This window comes from Diprion similis, chromosome 8 (genome assembly GCF_021155765.1).
Source record: "Diprion similis isolate iyDipSimi1 chromosome 8, iyDipSimi1.1, whole genome shotgun sequence".
NCBI classification, from domain to species: domain Eukaryota; kingdom Metazoa; phylum Arthropoda; class Insecta; order Hymenoptera; family Diprionidae; genus Diprion; species Diprion similis.
This window is the reverse complement of record NC_060112.1, coordinates 25,798,125-25,817,094: the sequence shown is the minus strand read 5'-3', so window position 1 is coordinate 25,817,094 and position 18,970 is coordinate 25,798,125.

Sequence of the window (18,970 nt, the reverse complement as noted above, 5' to 3'; positions counted from 1 at the left end):
GTTTCCGATGTCAAAGGCAAGTGGGAAAAGGTCTTGAGAACCTTTTCTGTAGGTCGATCTGTTTTATCGTGATCGAGAATCTCAGTTTGCCAGAAGAAGATTATTTTTCGAGGATGAATCCAGCCTCAGATTACTAATTAGTCAGGTGAAACGTACTTCTTCAGATCGATTCACCTTGTGTATACGAGAAAAAATTTATTTTACTTCAATTGGATCGGTTATCCTCGAAATAAACGGTTTCACGTATCTGTACCGCAATTTTTCAAATTTGAAAAATCTAGCACAAGATTCCCAAATCATGTTTTCAAGGTGGTTGCTAGGAAAATCGATACTTTATCATTGAATCATAATCCTATGTTAAGTATTTATAAACTCGTCAAATTATCGTATCAAGAGTTACATTGGAAGATCATTTTTTCAAATATATAACTACGAAAATTCCAAGAATTATAAAAAAAATTTCAGTTGATAGCTTCAATTCAAATAGCTTTCATTTTCATCCACGATGGTTCGTTTTATTTGGAAAATCAGTTTCTACAAGTCACTAATAAACACGTTTTTTTTTCTTCACTAGTCAATTCAATATTACCAATTGTTGACCGTGTCAGTATAATCAAAAAGAAGTGAATCAGTGAATTTCATAGGAAAAGTAATTTTCTAAACAAAATAAATCATCGTAGAGTGAAATCGATTGAATCTGGTAAATTCTTAACCATTTCCAGGCAATTTGCAAGCTTTTGCTTATACGATTACTCAATTTTGAATTTTTGCCATTTTTAGTTCGCGAAATGTATAGGAATTTAATAAATACTCAATTTACGCTGACTATGTATATATCACGATCAGAAAAATACGAAAAAGTATCGATTTTCGGCCCTTCGACAAGCAATCTCTTCAAAATATTCTGCATGCACACACTGCGGAGGGCGAAAATGGAGTCTGGGGGTGGCGGAAAGCCCACTTCAGAGGAGCATCAGGGGTGGGTTTGGGGGTTGAGGGGGGTGAGGAGTATAGGCAATCTGCGGATACCTCGGGTGTCCCTGATTACGTTGCTGCCTCTCTAATTACACGGCCGAGGCACCGACGATATCCGGCGAACGCGGCGTCGAAAACGCCGCCCTATCCTGCGGAGAATTGCTGGGAGAGTGGAAAGAAGGGAGGGTAAAATAGGGGGAGGAAATTGACGGGGTTCCATTTGAAAATTTTCCCGTGTAGAAAGCTCCGGTAGGTATTGGAAGCTTCGCAAAGCACCGGGGTGCAAGTCGCAGGATTCAACTCAATGCGACGCGACGGGGCTTTGCATGAGATGCCTGGCTGATCGTGGGCTCCATTTTTCGCCTTCGATTCCTCCCTCAGATTTTTACTACGATTTTTAGATTTTGGCACGTGTGAGTAACACGAAGTACAAGTGCAACTGCCGTACTTGTGATAATAAGAAAAGTGTCGAGAAGTTACGGATGGTTCAAGTTTTTTTACAGTTTTTTTTTATTGTATGAAAAAACGTGGTCAAGTTTTCAAAATTATCTGACGAGTTGTAATTCGATTTAAGAAACGTGACGTATGGGATATGCGTTTGGTGAAAAAGTGTTAAAACAAAAACGCGATCAAAGAAAGGCTTAAAAAGTCTTTCAGAAGCTATAATTTGGTTTCGCCTAAATGAAAAAGTTTGCTCTTATAACAAATTATCATATCACTGATAATTCAGAGTCATTTATGATTGAATTAAGTTATTTTTTATTAGAATTTGACAAAGTAAATAGATTTTTCGGTAAAATAAAAGCAGAGTAGAACTGCAATTTGTCTGATATATGTTGTTAATCATAACGTGTTTACGATTGAAGTAAAGTTATGAATATTTCCCGATAGGATCACGAACATTTTTTCTAACGCCTTGCAATGATTTTTGTATCAATATATTTTCAACCCGATTGTAATACTTCCTACACACCCTCGACAATTGCTTTTTCAAAATGCCTACAAGTTTTTCCTCTGCAGGTTATTCACCTCCCAATTAAAAATTGACATCTTATAGAAACGTTTGCAAATATGATATAAGTATTATGGAGAGTGAAGTACATATGTCCGATAAATTGAAGAGTAGAATCAAAAAAAAAAAAGAAAAGAAAAAAAAAGGGTTGTGCCGATATAAATATTTTTTTTATTTCTTTCTGTAGAAAGTACGCATGTGCCAAGATGAGTGTTTTCTTCCAAAAAATTAGTTTTTCGTCTCTTCTTCTTTTGTTTTTTTTTAGAATTCGCCTCTTTACAATTAACATCTCGAAAATCACGAAGCCCTTCGAATGATAGAACGATGCTGCACAGCCTTACATCCCCATAATACCCAACTGTATAGAAGATATACGACGAGGAACGAGTCGCGGAAAGTTAACGATGTTTACCATATCTAATAAATAATTTATCCCGGTGTACATCTTTGCGAGAAGGTACCCTGGAAGTATATATGTATACAGGGTGAAACGAGGAGAATTCCGGGGGTGGCTCGCCCCGCCCCCCCGTGGACGCAATTTCCTGCTGGAAGGGGCCGGCATACCGCGGGGGTTCTGTTTGCTCGGAGGAGCTGCCGCGTCGTCCGCTGCCGGCACCCTCTCAATTATAACCGTATTAAACCAGCCGGCGCGACTTTTTAACGCGTCAAAGAGCCGAGCCTCGCCGCCTCCAACCCCCCCGCCCCCACGGCCACCCCTTGCCGCCGCCTCTGCGCCCGGCTGCCGGGGTGGCAATCAGTCTGGCCCAGCCTTCGTCGCGGCTTCCGCCGCCGCGGGGGATCCGGGGGCCGCGGCACGCGCGCTGACGAATGCGAGGGCGGCGAGCTAGCGTGCCTTGCCAATGTCAGAGATAAATGCACCCTCTCGCCGAGCCTTGGCTCCCTTATACTTACACGCGTAGAACGCTTACATTGTAGAGCTATACGTCTAGGTACCGCATATGTGCTTTACCCTAGAGAGCGGAGCGTGCCGAGAGAGATGCCGGCGTTTAGGGGTTGCGTATAGTGACTTTGTCTGTTTTTAGTTTGTCACGCGTGTATAATGAAATAGAGAAACGTTTTTTCAGTTACGAATAACGAATCTAAGGTCAGACTTTAAAAATTTGTAATCGTGGACCCATGATTAGTGGTTCAAAGTAGTAGAAATTGTGATATTTTTATGTAATACGGTGTCTGAAGGCCTTAATACCGTTAATCACGAATCTGAATTTGTAGTTTGAAATTCGGATTGCTTACTTTCTTGTTTTTTCTCTTTCGACTTGGAGCCTGCAGTGTGAGAAGGGGAAGCTTGAGGTCTAAGACCGCTTGTTTCTCAATATACTTGTCTTTAAGACACTTTCGTGTCTCTCGAACACGTACGAGATGCGCAATAATCGTTAGAGGAATAGTTTTTCATATTTTCTGTAACGCAGTGACTTCGATCTCATATGCATTTCATGGATACTCAAGGTTATTCCAGATTGGCACATTCCTTTATTCGACCAATCGGCTACTGTGGATAGTCTTATATTTCAGTATTTTTCCTTTTTTTTCTCTCAAGTTTCGATTAGTTGTGAGGATGTGTTGGAGAAAAGTTGCGAGGATGTGTATTTCGTGAAAACGTCAGACTCGCAATTCAACGTAGGGTAAATCCATCGAGGTTTCTCCAGTGATCGATGATTAATTGGAAAGTGAGAAGTCAGCCAATCGTGAACATTGTCACTGTAAATTTGAATATATAAAACGTAACATACCGCGATAGTTGCGATTTGCCAAAATGCAGACAAACTTTGTTAAAATATACCCTGAATTGCAAAGCGCAGGTGAATTTACTCGTGCTAAATCGTCTCTAATCAACGTTCCAGAACGTTGGGACTTCAGCCTTATCACGTGTCTCTTTTCTTTCGACTATAACTGCCTGAATGATTAATCAAAATGCAAAAACCATACCCAAGAGATCCACCCTCGTGACATCGATTCGAGGTAAAGATATGGTTTGGGTTTCAAAAGTCCACGTGGACGAAGGGCGGAAATGGAGCAGCTCGAGTTGGTCGGTTCGACCGGGAGCGTCTTGCGGCTGATGGCAGGCGAGAGTCGGGGGTTGGAATACATTACTCGACCCGAGAGCCTTGCTTCGCCAGCTCGCGCCTTTCTCAACTTTTTCCCGAGATAATCAACGGAGCCACCGCAACCCCGTCGACCCCTTCACCATCCCCGTCTTTCCAAGTATCGGGTTCTTCGTTGCCGGCGCCGAGGGATGAGAGTCCATATACATACATATATACATGTACATATATATGTATATGTATATACATGTATACATCGACGAGATATTCCCTCCAGCCCCCCAACGGACCCCTTCAAAGTTTGATCGATTCTCATCCGGAACATCGCTCTGTCTAGGTATCAAACTTGGCGCGTACGTATGCGTGTACCTACTTGCCTATCACCGATTTCAGATTAATTCCCCTCGAAAATTTCCCAAGATTTGTACCTGGAGGGTGATTTAGAATCTTCGCTGTCAATCAACGTCGTTCATTGTCACGAGATGCAAAAGGGGATGAACTCCTTCGAACTTCTGAATTCGTTTCTTTATTTTATTTTCGTAAAAGAATCGTGATGATGTGTTTGGTCTATTCTTTATGATAGATGTCTGGCTAAAAGTTGAAAAACAATTCTCACCTTTGTAGACGCTAAATTTTTCAATGGGAAGAAAAAGTCAAGTTTTCTTTTTATACAACAGAATTTTACATAATTACTTTTGCATCTTGGTGAATCTGTTATATTTTCCAACTAAAACAAAACTGTTGTACGCGTGTGCCACCCTATCTTATTTGTTACACTTTTTACTTGAGTGGTTATTAGGAAAATTTCGAAAAAAAATTTCGGTAATATTGTAAATATATATAATATATACGGAGATACTACGCTACATGGAAGGAAAGGATTATTTGAGTCAAGTGATATTCGTTAGGATCAACCGAATGCGACGAACACAATATACTTAATTAATTCAAAAAAATACATTTGCTGGTCTACCAAAATTAAGTTGAATCAACCAAACATTTTTTTGTACCGATAAATGTTGAATTGAGACAAACAAATATTCACTTCACCGGCCGTGACTACATATTTACTTGCTCCAATGACTTTTTCGGTATTCATTTATACTCTACACAAAATTCCATATTTCCATATTTTTTCTATTTATAAAATATCAATTTTCCGAATTGTTTTCCTCGAAAATACTGCAGGCACGATCGTCAATCGCTGACTGTCATTTCCCAAAGTTAGAAACGATTTCATCGTACGGGAGGGATCAAAACTGTTCAAAACGGTTTGCCTGCTCGCTCGGTAGTCTCGGTACTCGACATCCCCTTAAGGCGACATCTGCTTTAAGCGCGTCGCGACGCGCGGTGGATACATATCCGTATCGGTGGTTCGGATGGCGAACGGAACCAGCCCCCCCCCCCTCCGCCCCCTAAACCTCCCCACGCCTCCGGCACCACCGCCTAGGAGCGGGTAAACCTACAGCTATATCCACGGCGAGAGGTGGCGGCGGAGGTAAATAGGCGTGCACGTATGTAGGTAATATACTCGGCTCGCCTGGTTGTACATAATCGTACATACAGAGGCTTATTTTCATTTACACATGCAGAGACGCAGGTACGACGTGGAACGCGGCGTTCGCAACGCCCTTAGCAGGCGAAACCGAAGAAAACCTGGTGCGGTTATGTGCTTGCGTTATTTTAGAATTTTTTCCATTCGTAAATAGGGGTGAGATTGTGCGGACTCCAATATCTGAACGCTATAGTTAACCCCTTGCATTTTTTGAATTTTTTACACCCTCAAATGCACTTGTGTATTTGAGTTTGTGATGTAACGAATGTTAAGTTTTGAGTCTTCGCGAATGCGGATGCGAATATACATTTTTAAATCGCGCGCCATTTTTCTGTGGCTAAAAGTGGATAATTGACTGAATGATAAGTATGTATACAGCATCATGCAAGTCGCACGTACACATTAGTGCCGTTTGCGTCTTGTTCCGGGAATTGCCGAGCGGTTACGAACCGAGCCGATTTTTTGTTTGATTATTATTTAATGACAAATTGGTAACGGAAATAAATTAGTTTTGAGGTTAGAGTGTGATTGAAACGTGAAGATAAACCTTTATAATAAAAGTTTATTATCAAACTAATTTTTCTTGTTTGATTTATTATTGTTTTGATAATTTTTATAAGCAATATATGAAGTATTTGTAACAGTCACATTTGCAAAATATTTGCAGGATTTTTACAAATGCGGATGTCGAGAAATATGCGAATATTCGTTACATCGTTAGTATCAATGTAGATGTGGGGTGGATTTTTAATCTGTGATTAGAAAAAATTTCGATGCATCGTGGAGAAATCCAGTTCCGAATTCAGCTGATCTGCGCATTAGAGTGCAGACAATGAACTGGCTGGAATTCAATTCCTTGCTTATCACTAATTTCATCTATTTTCTCGACTAAAAAACTGTGACATCGTTCATGGAACAAATTTGCGAAGAACTCAAGAAATTCACTAGATTGCTGGTGACAAAATAAATGAACGACTGATACTTTGACTTGTTCACGTTAAAATGAAAATATTGACTCAAAATGGCTGTATTTGAGTAAGAAAACACGTTTTGGACCATTTTGAGATGTTTCGGACGTGTTTCAGAAAGCGAGTTCTTTATCTTCAAAATTTGTCTTTTTTTCACAATTTGAGAATACTTCTACAGAATAATAAAAACGATAATCTGTTTTTCACAAAAATATTACCCCTCTTTCATATACTTCACAATTATTTAATATCCATATATATCTCAAGAAAATCGTAAAAATCGAAAATCAAGACTGTGCACTATAGTTTACAAAAAAGCGAATGATTTGAAAATTGCTTGAAATCGAATATTATTCGATTCAAAACCGTTCGAAATCATTCGAAACCATTTGTCACCAGATCTGCAATCGACCAATCTATCGAACGATACAATCTAACATGTATAAAACAGTGTCTATACCACAATCGCAAAAAACACAATTTTCCTAGCACCCTAAGCCCACTTCACAAGAATATCATATTTCAAAAACTTTCGTGCCCCAATTTAAATTCTCTCTTTTCTCCAAATCCCAATTTCTCATCATCCCCCCTACCATTATCCTCAATGACATACCAACCCCCATGCGCAAAAAAAAAAATACCCAATTTTCTCAAAACTCCATTTAACCCATCAAAGACTCGCCGGTGCATTGCCTAGAAAAGCGAGGAGTCATTAGTCCTGCGATACCGATGTGTATCTACCGATGGACGCCGGAGCGAGAGGGACACCGGCGACAACCGATGGTTCCAAACACCCCAACCACCTACCTTCTCTCCTCACGAAGCTGCGTTTCGCGCGAGCACAGAGCTACGTGGGGCGCGAGCGGCAGGGGGGGGGAGTGGGAGCGTGAGCGCAGAGTGAGATCGAGCGGAGTGGGAGCGACTGCCGTGCGTCGAGGACGGCTCCCCCCCCCCCCCCCCCCCCCATCCACACCAATCCTCGTGGCTCCTACTCCGCCTTCGGTCTGAATTCCCGAGCGACGTGGCTCGGCTCGGCGCCCGAGGCTGGCGCGAGGAAGGAAGACTGATCGAATTACGAGCGTCTCCGTCGCTGCCACCCCCCCCCCCCCCCCCCCCTCCAGCCGCTGTCTCCTCGTATAAGTCCGCGCTGTCCCGCTCCCGCCGGCTCTTCCGGTTCTTTTCCTTCTCGCCGTCGCGGCCGCCGTGCCTAGAGCCTTGGATTAGACGGTATATCTTTATCTCGTGCGCCGGGAGAAGTTAAACCTATGCAGCGGCGTAAATCCGGGAGCGCAGACTCCGCGTTGCTGCCGCCCGGCGAAACGGGAAAGTTTAACCACGGCGTGTGCAGACCCAGACCCGACGGACTTTCGGCTAATGGCAATTAATGAAGGCCGGTAACGTCAGCTCGCCGCGCACTTCTCTTCTCTGCAACCCTCCGGAATTGAATGCGAACTAGACGATTCGAATACGCTTTACGATGTGTGTGGCACACTTATGTGGGCAGGATCTATCTGCGGGGGTGCGGTTTTGCATGTATTTTTGAATCGAACCAGCGTCAGTCTTCTCTCTCGTACATGCACGAGCGGTTTTTATAGCTTTTGGGTCACTGACGTTGGGCGTTGTGCTCGCTTCACACTCCTCCGGGTTCCGAAATTTGTCAGTATGTTCGCCGCTGCTGTAATGATTATTATTTGATAAAGATACGCTTGCGGTTTCTCGATACTCTTCGGTCGACATATTTTTCAGCTTATATATTTTCAACGCTCGTTATTCATAGGTACTCTCAGATTTTCAATTATCAGGGCAAATCTGCATCTCACCTCGAGCGGAAGTTTCTATAGGATAAAATGCACAATACAGCAAGTTTGAGGCTCTATTTTCTGTCCACCTCGAGCGATACCTCGAGAGTGCATCGAGCCCTCAAGCAGGGCAAATATGTGCCTATAAACCTCTTTTTTTTCACAAAAATCTGTACATTGTGTACATTCGATCATTTCGGTACGAAAGTAATAACGTGACGGGACGAGTTTTGTCCGGTTAAAACACACCATATCCTATCGATTAACGATTATCGATATTGAATTCACCGATAACTTGTTATAGAAAATTTTTCAGAATATTTTTTTTACCCTGCACTGATCACACACCGACTAACTTTATACATATGTGTATATGTATATCCCGCACGGAACGATGCACTGACCACAGCTTTAAATTTCGCAGCATCGAATATAACCGAGGAATATTACAAGCTGACCACATGCCTCGAATACCGTGCAACAGCCAATGTATTCTATTATAGGTACGCATCACATATGTGTGGATAAATGTACACCGTGTAGTATAATGCGGTAATCACTGCATTGCCCGTATCCTTGAAATAGAAAAATTTAGTAACGATACACATGAACGAGAATTATTTTTTTTTATCAACCGAGTACCTGTCTCTATAATTACACAAACAATTAAACATTTACAGAGAAAAACAAATAATTATACAATTTTGAATGCATTCCCAAAGAAATCTCGTATATCTAATTATGCAGATATGCACGATTCTTTGTTCAAGAGACGCGCAAAGGCTTGAGGCGAATTTGAAAATCGATGTCCCTGCCGCGCATACAAGTCATCTCCTCGATTTCGGCGGTGGGTGTGCTTTGGAGCTGCTGAGTGCTCGGAGATCCTGGAGAGGACAAAACAGCGGAATTATCCAGCGAGCTACCAATAAGGGATTGATCACCATCGGCGGCCTCGAGAGCGGCTCGAGGCGAAGGAGGGCAGTTGATGGGAAAGCCTGCGGCGGGTTGAATTGCGCTGTCGAATATATCGTCCCGGTATCTGGTCCCCGGCTCTCTATCTCGTCGCTCCGAAATTCGATCCGCCCCCTTCCGCCACTACGGGAAGGCGATATACCTGAGCTCCTTCAGCTCGATCGCTTCCATGCTTCCTTCGGCTTCTGCTTCTACTGCAACTCATCGCCTGTCGTCACCGATATCCGATCGAACGACCTCCTCTGCTCCTCCACTCAGGCTCCTGGAACCCTCGTCCAAGTAATTCCCCGGCCAGGATGAGCTTCTGCCTTGCTCTGCGCTCTGCCCCGAGAAAATGCGGGCGAATCAAGTTATCTCTGGCTAGCTTCCACCGTCGCCTCGCGTACTTCCACGATCTTAAGGTCTCTGCAGCCACGCCGCTTTCTCGATCCGCCACAACGATAAACGGTTTTTCCATTATTTGCGAACCGAATCGTCGCATTCTGCAATCCCAGTCGTTTTGCAGAAACCCGTGCTTACAGCGCTTCGCGATCGTGGCTTTCAAAAACTGCAAGGAAAGTCGTTGAAAAAGACGTAGCAAAACATTGCAAATAGAAATGAGCATCATCGTTGTAATAAATATTGATCCGATGTGTTTTTTCTCTGGATTAGAAAAAAAAATCCAAATTTTGAATTAAAAATTGGGGGAAGAAATTGTCAGTTTAAAATATTTTCAATAATATTATTGAAACAGCATTACTGCTATGGGACAGAAATTAATCTGAACAAATTGGAATAATTACGAGTTTAAAAATCAACTGTTTGAGAAAAATTTGTATACCTAATTAGACCGTTGAAAATGATTTGAGTCTGGTGTTTTTGATGAAATTTAAATATTTTTAGACACTATTATGTTCTCCGGAAGTCGTCTAAATTTTTATTTTAAAATCGGACCCCTCTTTATCGATCCCTCCCGAAATATAATCTCTTGAAAATGTTGTCACGATTTTATGCTGACAAACGTTCCGACTTCTTCCTAATTTTGCCCTTTTTGCTCGGCATTTTTGTAATTTTCGATAAAAAAGAGGTCCAATAATTAATAAAGAGATCCAGACAACGAGACTGCGTATCGTATTACCCGTTCGGTTGGAATCGTGATAAAACCCAATTTTACCTCGTTGTACTAATTACATTGTACCGTCCATATTGTTAATCTGATAACCATGCCATATACAACACATCTAATTATTTACAAACATGCTAATAAACACCTTTGAAAACACAAGCCAGTGATATTAATTATACCACAATTATAAACAACCAAAGTGACACAGATTTTCAAAATCTCGAACCTCAATACAGTACCACTGAGCAACTTTTCTCTTCCCCAAAATTTTTATTCAGACAGTGTAGTCGATTCATTTTTAACACCAACAGCATGCGGGTGTAAGCCTGAACAATAAACACCAACATTTCCTCCATAAAGCTTCGTGCCAGGCTTCCTTGGATATACAGATATAACATGTGTGCGTACATGCAGGTGTACGAGTACATGCTCAAGTTATTCACCTACAGGTATATACGTGCCGCGATTGGCGATGCTTGACCTTTCAATGACGTCGTGTCATGCCCACACGTCGTTGCAGAAGGTTGCGGCTAAGTATACCTACACGCCTATTCAGAGAATAGAATAGAAAGCACGAGCACCGGTTGCGTAAGAGGGGGGGGGAGGGCGCAGCGTGCGTGTGACAGAGCTTGCCTAGCCGCAAGCACATAATTTGCCGAGGGACAGAAACGGAAAATGTGCTTCTGCATGTGAGCGTCGCGTCGCGTCGTCGGAAAGTTTGCGGACCGAGGACCGCGACGCCGGCAGCGCCGGACTTTCTGCACTCTGCAATTACGACCAATTTCCAAGCGACTCGGTACGCCCACCCTACCAGAGGGAGACGCCAACGGCGAAAACGAAACTGCGACCGTACCCTTCCACCCCCCTTCCTCCTCCTCCTCCTCCTCCTCCGTAAGCTCGCTCGTGAGATACGACCCTCGGCTAGAACCCAGAGGCTGGAGCACGACGGCATGGCGCTTCTCTTAACAAATGCATCGTGCAACTTTCCTGTTCCACTACTTTTAGGGGAGGTTCCGATCGGGTACCTACAAATATGTTATATTCGACATGACGTGTTAATGGATTAATCGCAAGGGATGGATCTGGCCGCCGATGTTGATGTAATGTCAAGAATCGATTCGGTATAGAGTATAAGGCGATGCCATGCAACAAAGTTTTTAATCGGTACATTCAGCTTATTGAAATAGTTGTTTTTGTAAGAACTGAAGTATCAAGAAAACCGAGGGTAACAAGAAAAAATCGGAGTTCTGATCGTTGGAAACGAATTATGGAGGCATGTAAAGACTGCATGAAGCAAATCCACGTGGACAAAGCTACTTGCGGAAATATTTTCATGTTCCATATTTCAGTGTATGCACGGGCATTGTGCTGTTATTGTTCCACACACATAATAATCAGTCTCAAAATGACACGTTTCGAATGGAACACTTTCCAATGATTTCGCGATTGCAGCCCCTAATGTTTACATCGTTTATAGATACAACAATACCGTAAACAGAAAAACTAGTTCTTCTATTTTGCATCTGATTTTTCACCCTTCTCTGACAATGAGTGGATCTTGTACGGAATATTTTCAAAGGAGTCAACAGCAGGCTCTGAACTCCGGGCGATTTATTATGCGGATGAGGTAGAAGGGAGAAAGAGGGAGGGTGGGATTCCCCGCGTTGCGGATAACACGAGCCACGGGGTGGCATCTCCTCGCTCCGGGTTCCCCGCACAGCCGGCACATCCGCCGAGCTGCGTCATATCCGGCCTCCCTGTAATTTTCATCCTGGATAACGAGGCGCGAACCGCCCCAATCGAACTCTAGCTGGGCTATAACAATCCACTCCATCCAAAATGCAGCCGCAGACTCGACGCAGCGTGCGGTGGAGTTTCAGGTTTCACGTACGCCCGAAATAATGATATATCATGTATAGCGCGAGATACGTATTATCTGCATGCATTAACTTCGCACCGCGCAAAGATCCGAAGGCAGCCTGATAGGGTCGCTTAGTGAAAAGGTTGAACGTGGTTCCTGATGTGTGAGATGATGTGACTCGAAAGTTAGACGTGAAATCTAGTAGAAATCTTTGAGCTAGGTGAAGCATGAACGTATAAAAAAAGGGACGAGCCTGTTATCGAACTCTGAAAAACTGGTTGAGAAAAAATTCTTTAAACAACTTGAATGAAGGCTATTTAATTCGCGATAAAGATCTATCCAATTTATCTGAGGTGAGCTGCCCAAGCTGTGTGGACTTTGAAATTTCCCTCATTCTTAGTAAACTTTCTTTGGACTCTTTGGAAAAAATGATCGTCACATTTTCGGGTCTTCCAGCTACCCTTAATCTTTCTCCGCGTCCACTCTGCGTATCATAATCAGAAATCGCATCGTAATTTTCAGACACCACCACTTCGCCGTTTAGGGGTGTATCAACGGCACGGTTTACAACAAAAGAGAAGCAACCGCGCGGTCTTAATGCAAGCAGGATCACGGCAAGATCAGAAGAATAAAAAAGTGACAAGTCAAAATCCTCGCGGAGCTGTAACCGCACCTTCACACTTATACCTATATCCTCGCGCGTGGGAGCCAGCAGATAGCGGTCGCGTTTTATTCCCTGGCACCCCCGGCGCCTCTATTCATCCCTATTCGCGTCCTCGTCGCGCGATCCTCGCAGAGCCGTCGCGACGCCGTTTCGGAGGGTGACTGAGGGTTTTACGTCGGCATCCGCGGGGGGCAAGGCGGGGGCGTGACCGCGGCCGTGCCGTGCCGCGCCCTTCTCACCCTCCCCGAAAGGCAACGTCGTCGCCACCGGACGCGAGCCGCGCCGCATCGCAGTTACCGAAACTTATCCATTTTTTTTCCTCCAGTTTCTTCCTTTCCGTTTGGCTTTTCCTCTTATTTTTCTTTTTCGTTCTTTCTGCCTCCTTCCATTGGTTCCCCGCTTCCCTCCTTCTCTCCTCCCCACAGTCAACTTCACCGCTCCATCCCTACACCACTTAAATACCCCCCGACCTCGGCTGAAAGCTATGTACGCGGAACGGTGCTGCGGCTTTGCCCTCTTCAATCTTTCGTTCACTTCTTGCTGAAATTTTGCACGGTTCGCGAAATTTTTTTTCGTTTTTTCGTCCCCTTGCACATTACATTAATATGTATCTATTATTACTAGGTCAATTTTGCACGGTATGTACATGAGCCTACAGAATAATAACCTCTATTATTCTCATGTATTCGTGTTATTTTGTCGAAAAAATTCGACTAAAGCATTTATCTGGAAACTTTTCTTTTCAGCAATTTCTCCTGGGTATCTAATCACGATTGTCAAACTCCATATCATACGAATACCCGAAAGTGACAAGCGTCTCATCCCGCAAAAAAGAACAGCGTCAAAAAGACAGGTTCAAAAAGCGCGGGAAAAGTTTTCGATGACGTCGTGCGACACCAGCCAATCACAGCTAGCACCTCAAGACAGTGGCTCTCATTCTCCATTCCTCTCCATATCGTATAAAATCGACATGAAATCCGATTCTATCAAGTTGTCTAGTGAGCTAAAATAATTCACCTCTATACCCATAACTCTATGGGTACCCATTCACACTCTTTACAGTTGCGCATCATTATCCACACAGGTTTACCAACCTACATATAAGTCCGTACATATTTTTGTAAAAAGTACGCGATTCATATACCGCTGCAACAAAACGAAACGGTCCGCTCGACTCCCCCGCGGATGTTCCTTTGTTGGAAATCGTTCGGCGCCCAGAAGGTCTTCCTTCCTCCTCGGGGTTCGATTACCCACCCCGCGGTCCCGGAGCGGAGGCTATTAGTAGCCTGCGTCGCGGTCGCTTCTCGCCCCCCCCCCCCCCACACCCCCCGCCACGCCCCGCGCCACCGCTCTTGTCTCGCAGACTCCGCATGCAGCCGAGCGAGTATCTGCCACCTCTGCAGACCCTCGTTGATATAACGCGTCCCCGCCTCGCTTGTGTAGCCGAAACGAGACGCGTTTGTACATATGTATAGGTCTATATACACATAGATACCCACCTATATAGGCGAGGGCACACCCGGGATTGGGATGGGGGATTTCTCTCTCCTGCGTGAGATCCGAGGATCGTCGTCGTCGTCGTCGTCGTCGTCGTTATTCTGGTCTCGTTTTCGTCTCGGCTCGCTGCTGCAGGTCGACTGGTCTTGCCACTTGGGTGGCTACCGGCGACCCACTGCTGACTGTGACTACCCACGTCGACCTCTACGCACTCGTTTTAGACTCCTCTGCTGCAGTCCGAACAGCTACGCGCGATGAATTTTCCCGCGCCGTTCTTACGGAGCCTGAAGCGTTAATCCGCGGTCGTCAATGGCTCTTGAGGGATGCATTCCATCGCTAAAAGTGTTTCATTTTTGAGCCAATCAGATCAAGATCGGTGATTTGACACTCTGAACAAGATCAGTATTGCGTTTCTTCTGAACGTAGCATTTCGGCATCCTAAATATCCAAGGATGCCATTTGGTGGTAAGAACGTGTATGGCACTTACATGATCGTATTTGAATTATGAAGGTCGTTTTCCAACGTATATTGTTCGTTCGGTATATTAACTCAACGTATCTAAACAGAAGTCGAATCACTTGCAAGGCATCTTCTGTCTCTTTATGTTCGAGTATTTTGGCTAGCAATAAGCCGATCAACTGGTAACCCAATTGCGACGCCATATTGCTCTAGTAACGCCAGACGTTAAACGTGGATGAGCGAGTGATCTTTGTCACTTCCATCTATTACGATGTATGAAAAATGCAATAAGGATAAATGGATTGATGAATGCGGTGCGGACAGTAGGAGGTTGTTTAGCTCTTTTACTCCGGCTCGTCCTATCGTCCTTGCAATTTCGCCTGATATTGCGAAGCGCGCGAGAAGCAATTTCGTTTGGCCGAAATGATCTCGACTGGTCTTCGGCTCCTCTGTACGTATACCGCCGGCTAAGGACTTCCAGGATCTGGATTCGCGGCGTAATCGTGACTCTTGGGTTCTGCTGATGCAGCCTAGATTCTCTTCGGCTTCTTGGAAGGACGGCATGTTATGTATGGTTCTCGCCCCGTCTACCTCCTCGACGCAAGCTCTCCGGTTTCGCGATATTTTCACGCTAAATTTATTTCCCACACAGTGAAGTATCCGTGGGTTTTTATAAGTCAGGCAAGAAGCTGTGTATGCAGTTCTCTTCTTTGATTGAAGCGTCGACTCAAGAGCAGGTGTAATCAGTTTTTTTTACTCTTTATTCAAATTGCAGTCAAGAGCAAGAAACAGGGATTTTTTTATTGTAATAAGTTTCTCACAACATACCGTGACTAATCAATGATCGACTGCAGCAATCGTGAATTATTGGCCTAACATTGAATAACATTCCAGGTGATGCCTGCTCGAGAATCTTGACTATTTGAAACAGAGGTAAAGAGAAAGAGAGAGAGAATGAAATATACGTGAGCAAGTGGATTATAGGCGCAGAGTATCTGGGGGAGAATGTACATACTTACGCTCGTGCTTTATTAAAAACTGTATATATATGTACATAAAAAACGTTCCAAGTGTCTGCAAAGCAAAAACCCGCGCGTTTATTGCCACTTTTAGCTGAGAGTCGAGACCCCCTGCCATACACTTCGCTGCTACCCTCCACGAGTCTTCATCAGTCTGAGCTTAGAAGCCCCGTGACATTTTTCCACCGAAGAAGGTGCACCCGACGCCGTGTGTAACTTCCTTTTCTTTGATAAAGAATTGTTTGCTAATGTCACGGCATTATTTTCATCCATTTTCTCCCTTCAGGTACATAAAATGCAGACAGGAATAAAAATTTTTTTAATGCATTATGGCCGATAAATGTGTTGGAGCTCAAAATTTCAATCATATTGCATTTTTTCCGTTCCTTTATCTGTTTTTGTTTGAAAAATATATACATATATTTTTTTTTGTTTGTTTAAACGGCGGAAGTAATGAAATAACTGATACGAATTGTACTACAAACACTGTAGATCGCTGAATATGGACAACGACTTGATTAGATACTTCATAAATCCAAATTCTTTCACATTCGAAAATGAACTTACTATGATACCAGCTATAAGAATGTTTAGAAAAGAAGTTTTCTCACCGTCCGAGCGGATTACAGATTTCGATCGAGTTCAGATAACTGTGATCGAAAGTCAAAATTTCGAACAAAATCGCGTAATATGTATGTCTAGAGTTAAGGCATGACTAAATTCGTTCTAATTTTTCCCATAAAATCCAAGAACGTAAGTTCGCCCAAGTATCGTACACAGCATTCTAGATAGCTCGTTGAGAAAAGCGAATGAGATTGTAGAAGCTTCAAGGGTCCGACAAAGCTTGCGGAAGGCTTGTCGGTGCGCAGTGAACCTCGATCGCATCGGGCCTCGAAGCATTAAGAGGGATGCACCATCCCCTGGAAGGGTTCGTTGGTCATGCAGCGTCATCTGTCGCCGGGGGTTCCTTCTCTCCGAGGGATATATTTGCGATTTATTGACCAGGGAGAAGGGAGCGTGCGGAATGGGCGAGCCACTCGCCTAACCGAGAGTAATGCCATATATCGCGATTAAATTCAATAACCGGTGCACAAGGCGGCGCGTTCTCGCGGATCAGTGCTCGTGCAGCCTGTGCAGCCTGTGACTGGCGGGACGTAATACTGCAGCCAGCCCGGTCCGATTATGCCGGCAGAGGCGATACCTATACCCATGCCGTTGAAATATTCAGCGACTTTTCTCTCGATTTACCCGCCCCCCGACCTCCGTTCGACCAGGTATCCCACCCCCTCTCACACTCCGTCGTCATCCATTTCCCTCTATTTCTACCTTCCTCTCGCGCCATCCTCCTGATTTTCCTATATATCTACCCACGTACATTCACGCTGTGACCTGGTCGCTAAGAACGTGCTCTTCGGGGAGAGGCTGATCAGCAAAGCGAGGTAAACATCAAGATAGTCGGACGGTAGGTACTTCAATTTCTTTTTTTACTCTTGGCAGAATTTTTGGAGGACATCCCGCTGGCACTACGCATCTTAATTAGCTGTATCAGGATTAGAATTTTTGGATTTTATCTTCTACTTAATGCATGTCAGGACTTCGATCTATGAGATAGTTGTATACATTCTTCAAACTAATGTTATCGGAGATCCCTAATTCGATGTACCTATATACATGGTATATGTATACAAAAAAAAAAACTGACTTGTATAAGTAGAGATCTAGTGTCTACAAGAAGATCCGCGACACCCCCTCGCCCCTGAGTAAAAACTTCCAACGTAAAAAAGGCAAGAATGAGAAATAGAGAGAGAGAGAGAGCAAAGAACCAGTCTGCACATTTACCCGACTTATCAAACACCCATAGGTAGACACATATATTCCAGCCAGTCTTATGCCCCAGAGAAGCTCGCGACAGGCCTTGCAAGGGCAGAAAAAAGAAGGAAGGCGATAGTCACTTACCATACAGATTAGGTAAAGCTGCTCGGTGGTTGGCAGAAGAAGAATCGCTAAAGCCAGCGACATGGTCGGGCCAACGGCCCCTTACAGTCAGTCGATTCTAGCCGCTACGCGGGCGGACCGCACCCTCCGAGCGAATAAAACGGGGTGCATACGCTTACAAGCCAACGATTAACTGTAGGTATCTATATCCCCGAGCACACCAATACGTATGCAAATCGTCTTTACACGAGAACCGCACCGGGTGGTGCTTTGCACGTGTTCGGCACCGCGCGTGCAAGTAGAACGATTCTAGCGGTCTTCCGAGGTACCGGAGGCAATTACTCTCTGCGGCCACCGGAATTATCCAATATAGGATACATCCCGTTGTAAACAGGCTGCACTGTATCTCCGGAACACACCACGGTGGTAGCTGAAGGTCTTGTCCTGAGCTGCTTCCGGTTCTTCATCCTCCTAAGGGTCTCACTACGTTTCCAAAAACGGTCTTCGGAACGTGTGTACAGTCAAAATCAGTGTGATCAGTGATTTTTTCCGTTGGTGCATGTATGTGGAGTAGCAAATAAAGGTAGGAAAAGAAGTTCGACGACCTACACTCTGGCATTTGAAGACATCGGCTGTATCCACGGTGGAAGTGCAGATATTCGGGGAGTTGCAGGGGGTGCCGAATACGGTGCTGGGATAGACGAAATATCTGTTATAGCCTGCAGCAGAGATTGTCTTGAGCTTGCCCCTTCCCACCCGAGGTTAGACATTCCGATACTCTGCAGTTCGATGTGGCGTGGGAATCTGGAGGCAAACCTGCACGCCTCAGGATGGCTGACTACCCGCCTACCACCCGCAGGGCTTACGTTTAGAAAATCCTGCTCAGACTAATCACGCGCTCGGAGCTTGTGCCTCGCAAATTTCCAGACTCGGCTAGGTCCTTTCTTACTCCTTAAAATCTGGGGTCCATTGATTTCGCCCTTTGTTGGTGATCCAGTTCTCTTCTCTAAGCAGAACTCTGCACTCTCTCTGGGAACTTTGGTATCAAAAAATGAGGAAGAATTATCTGAAAAATCACTGAAAAC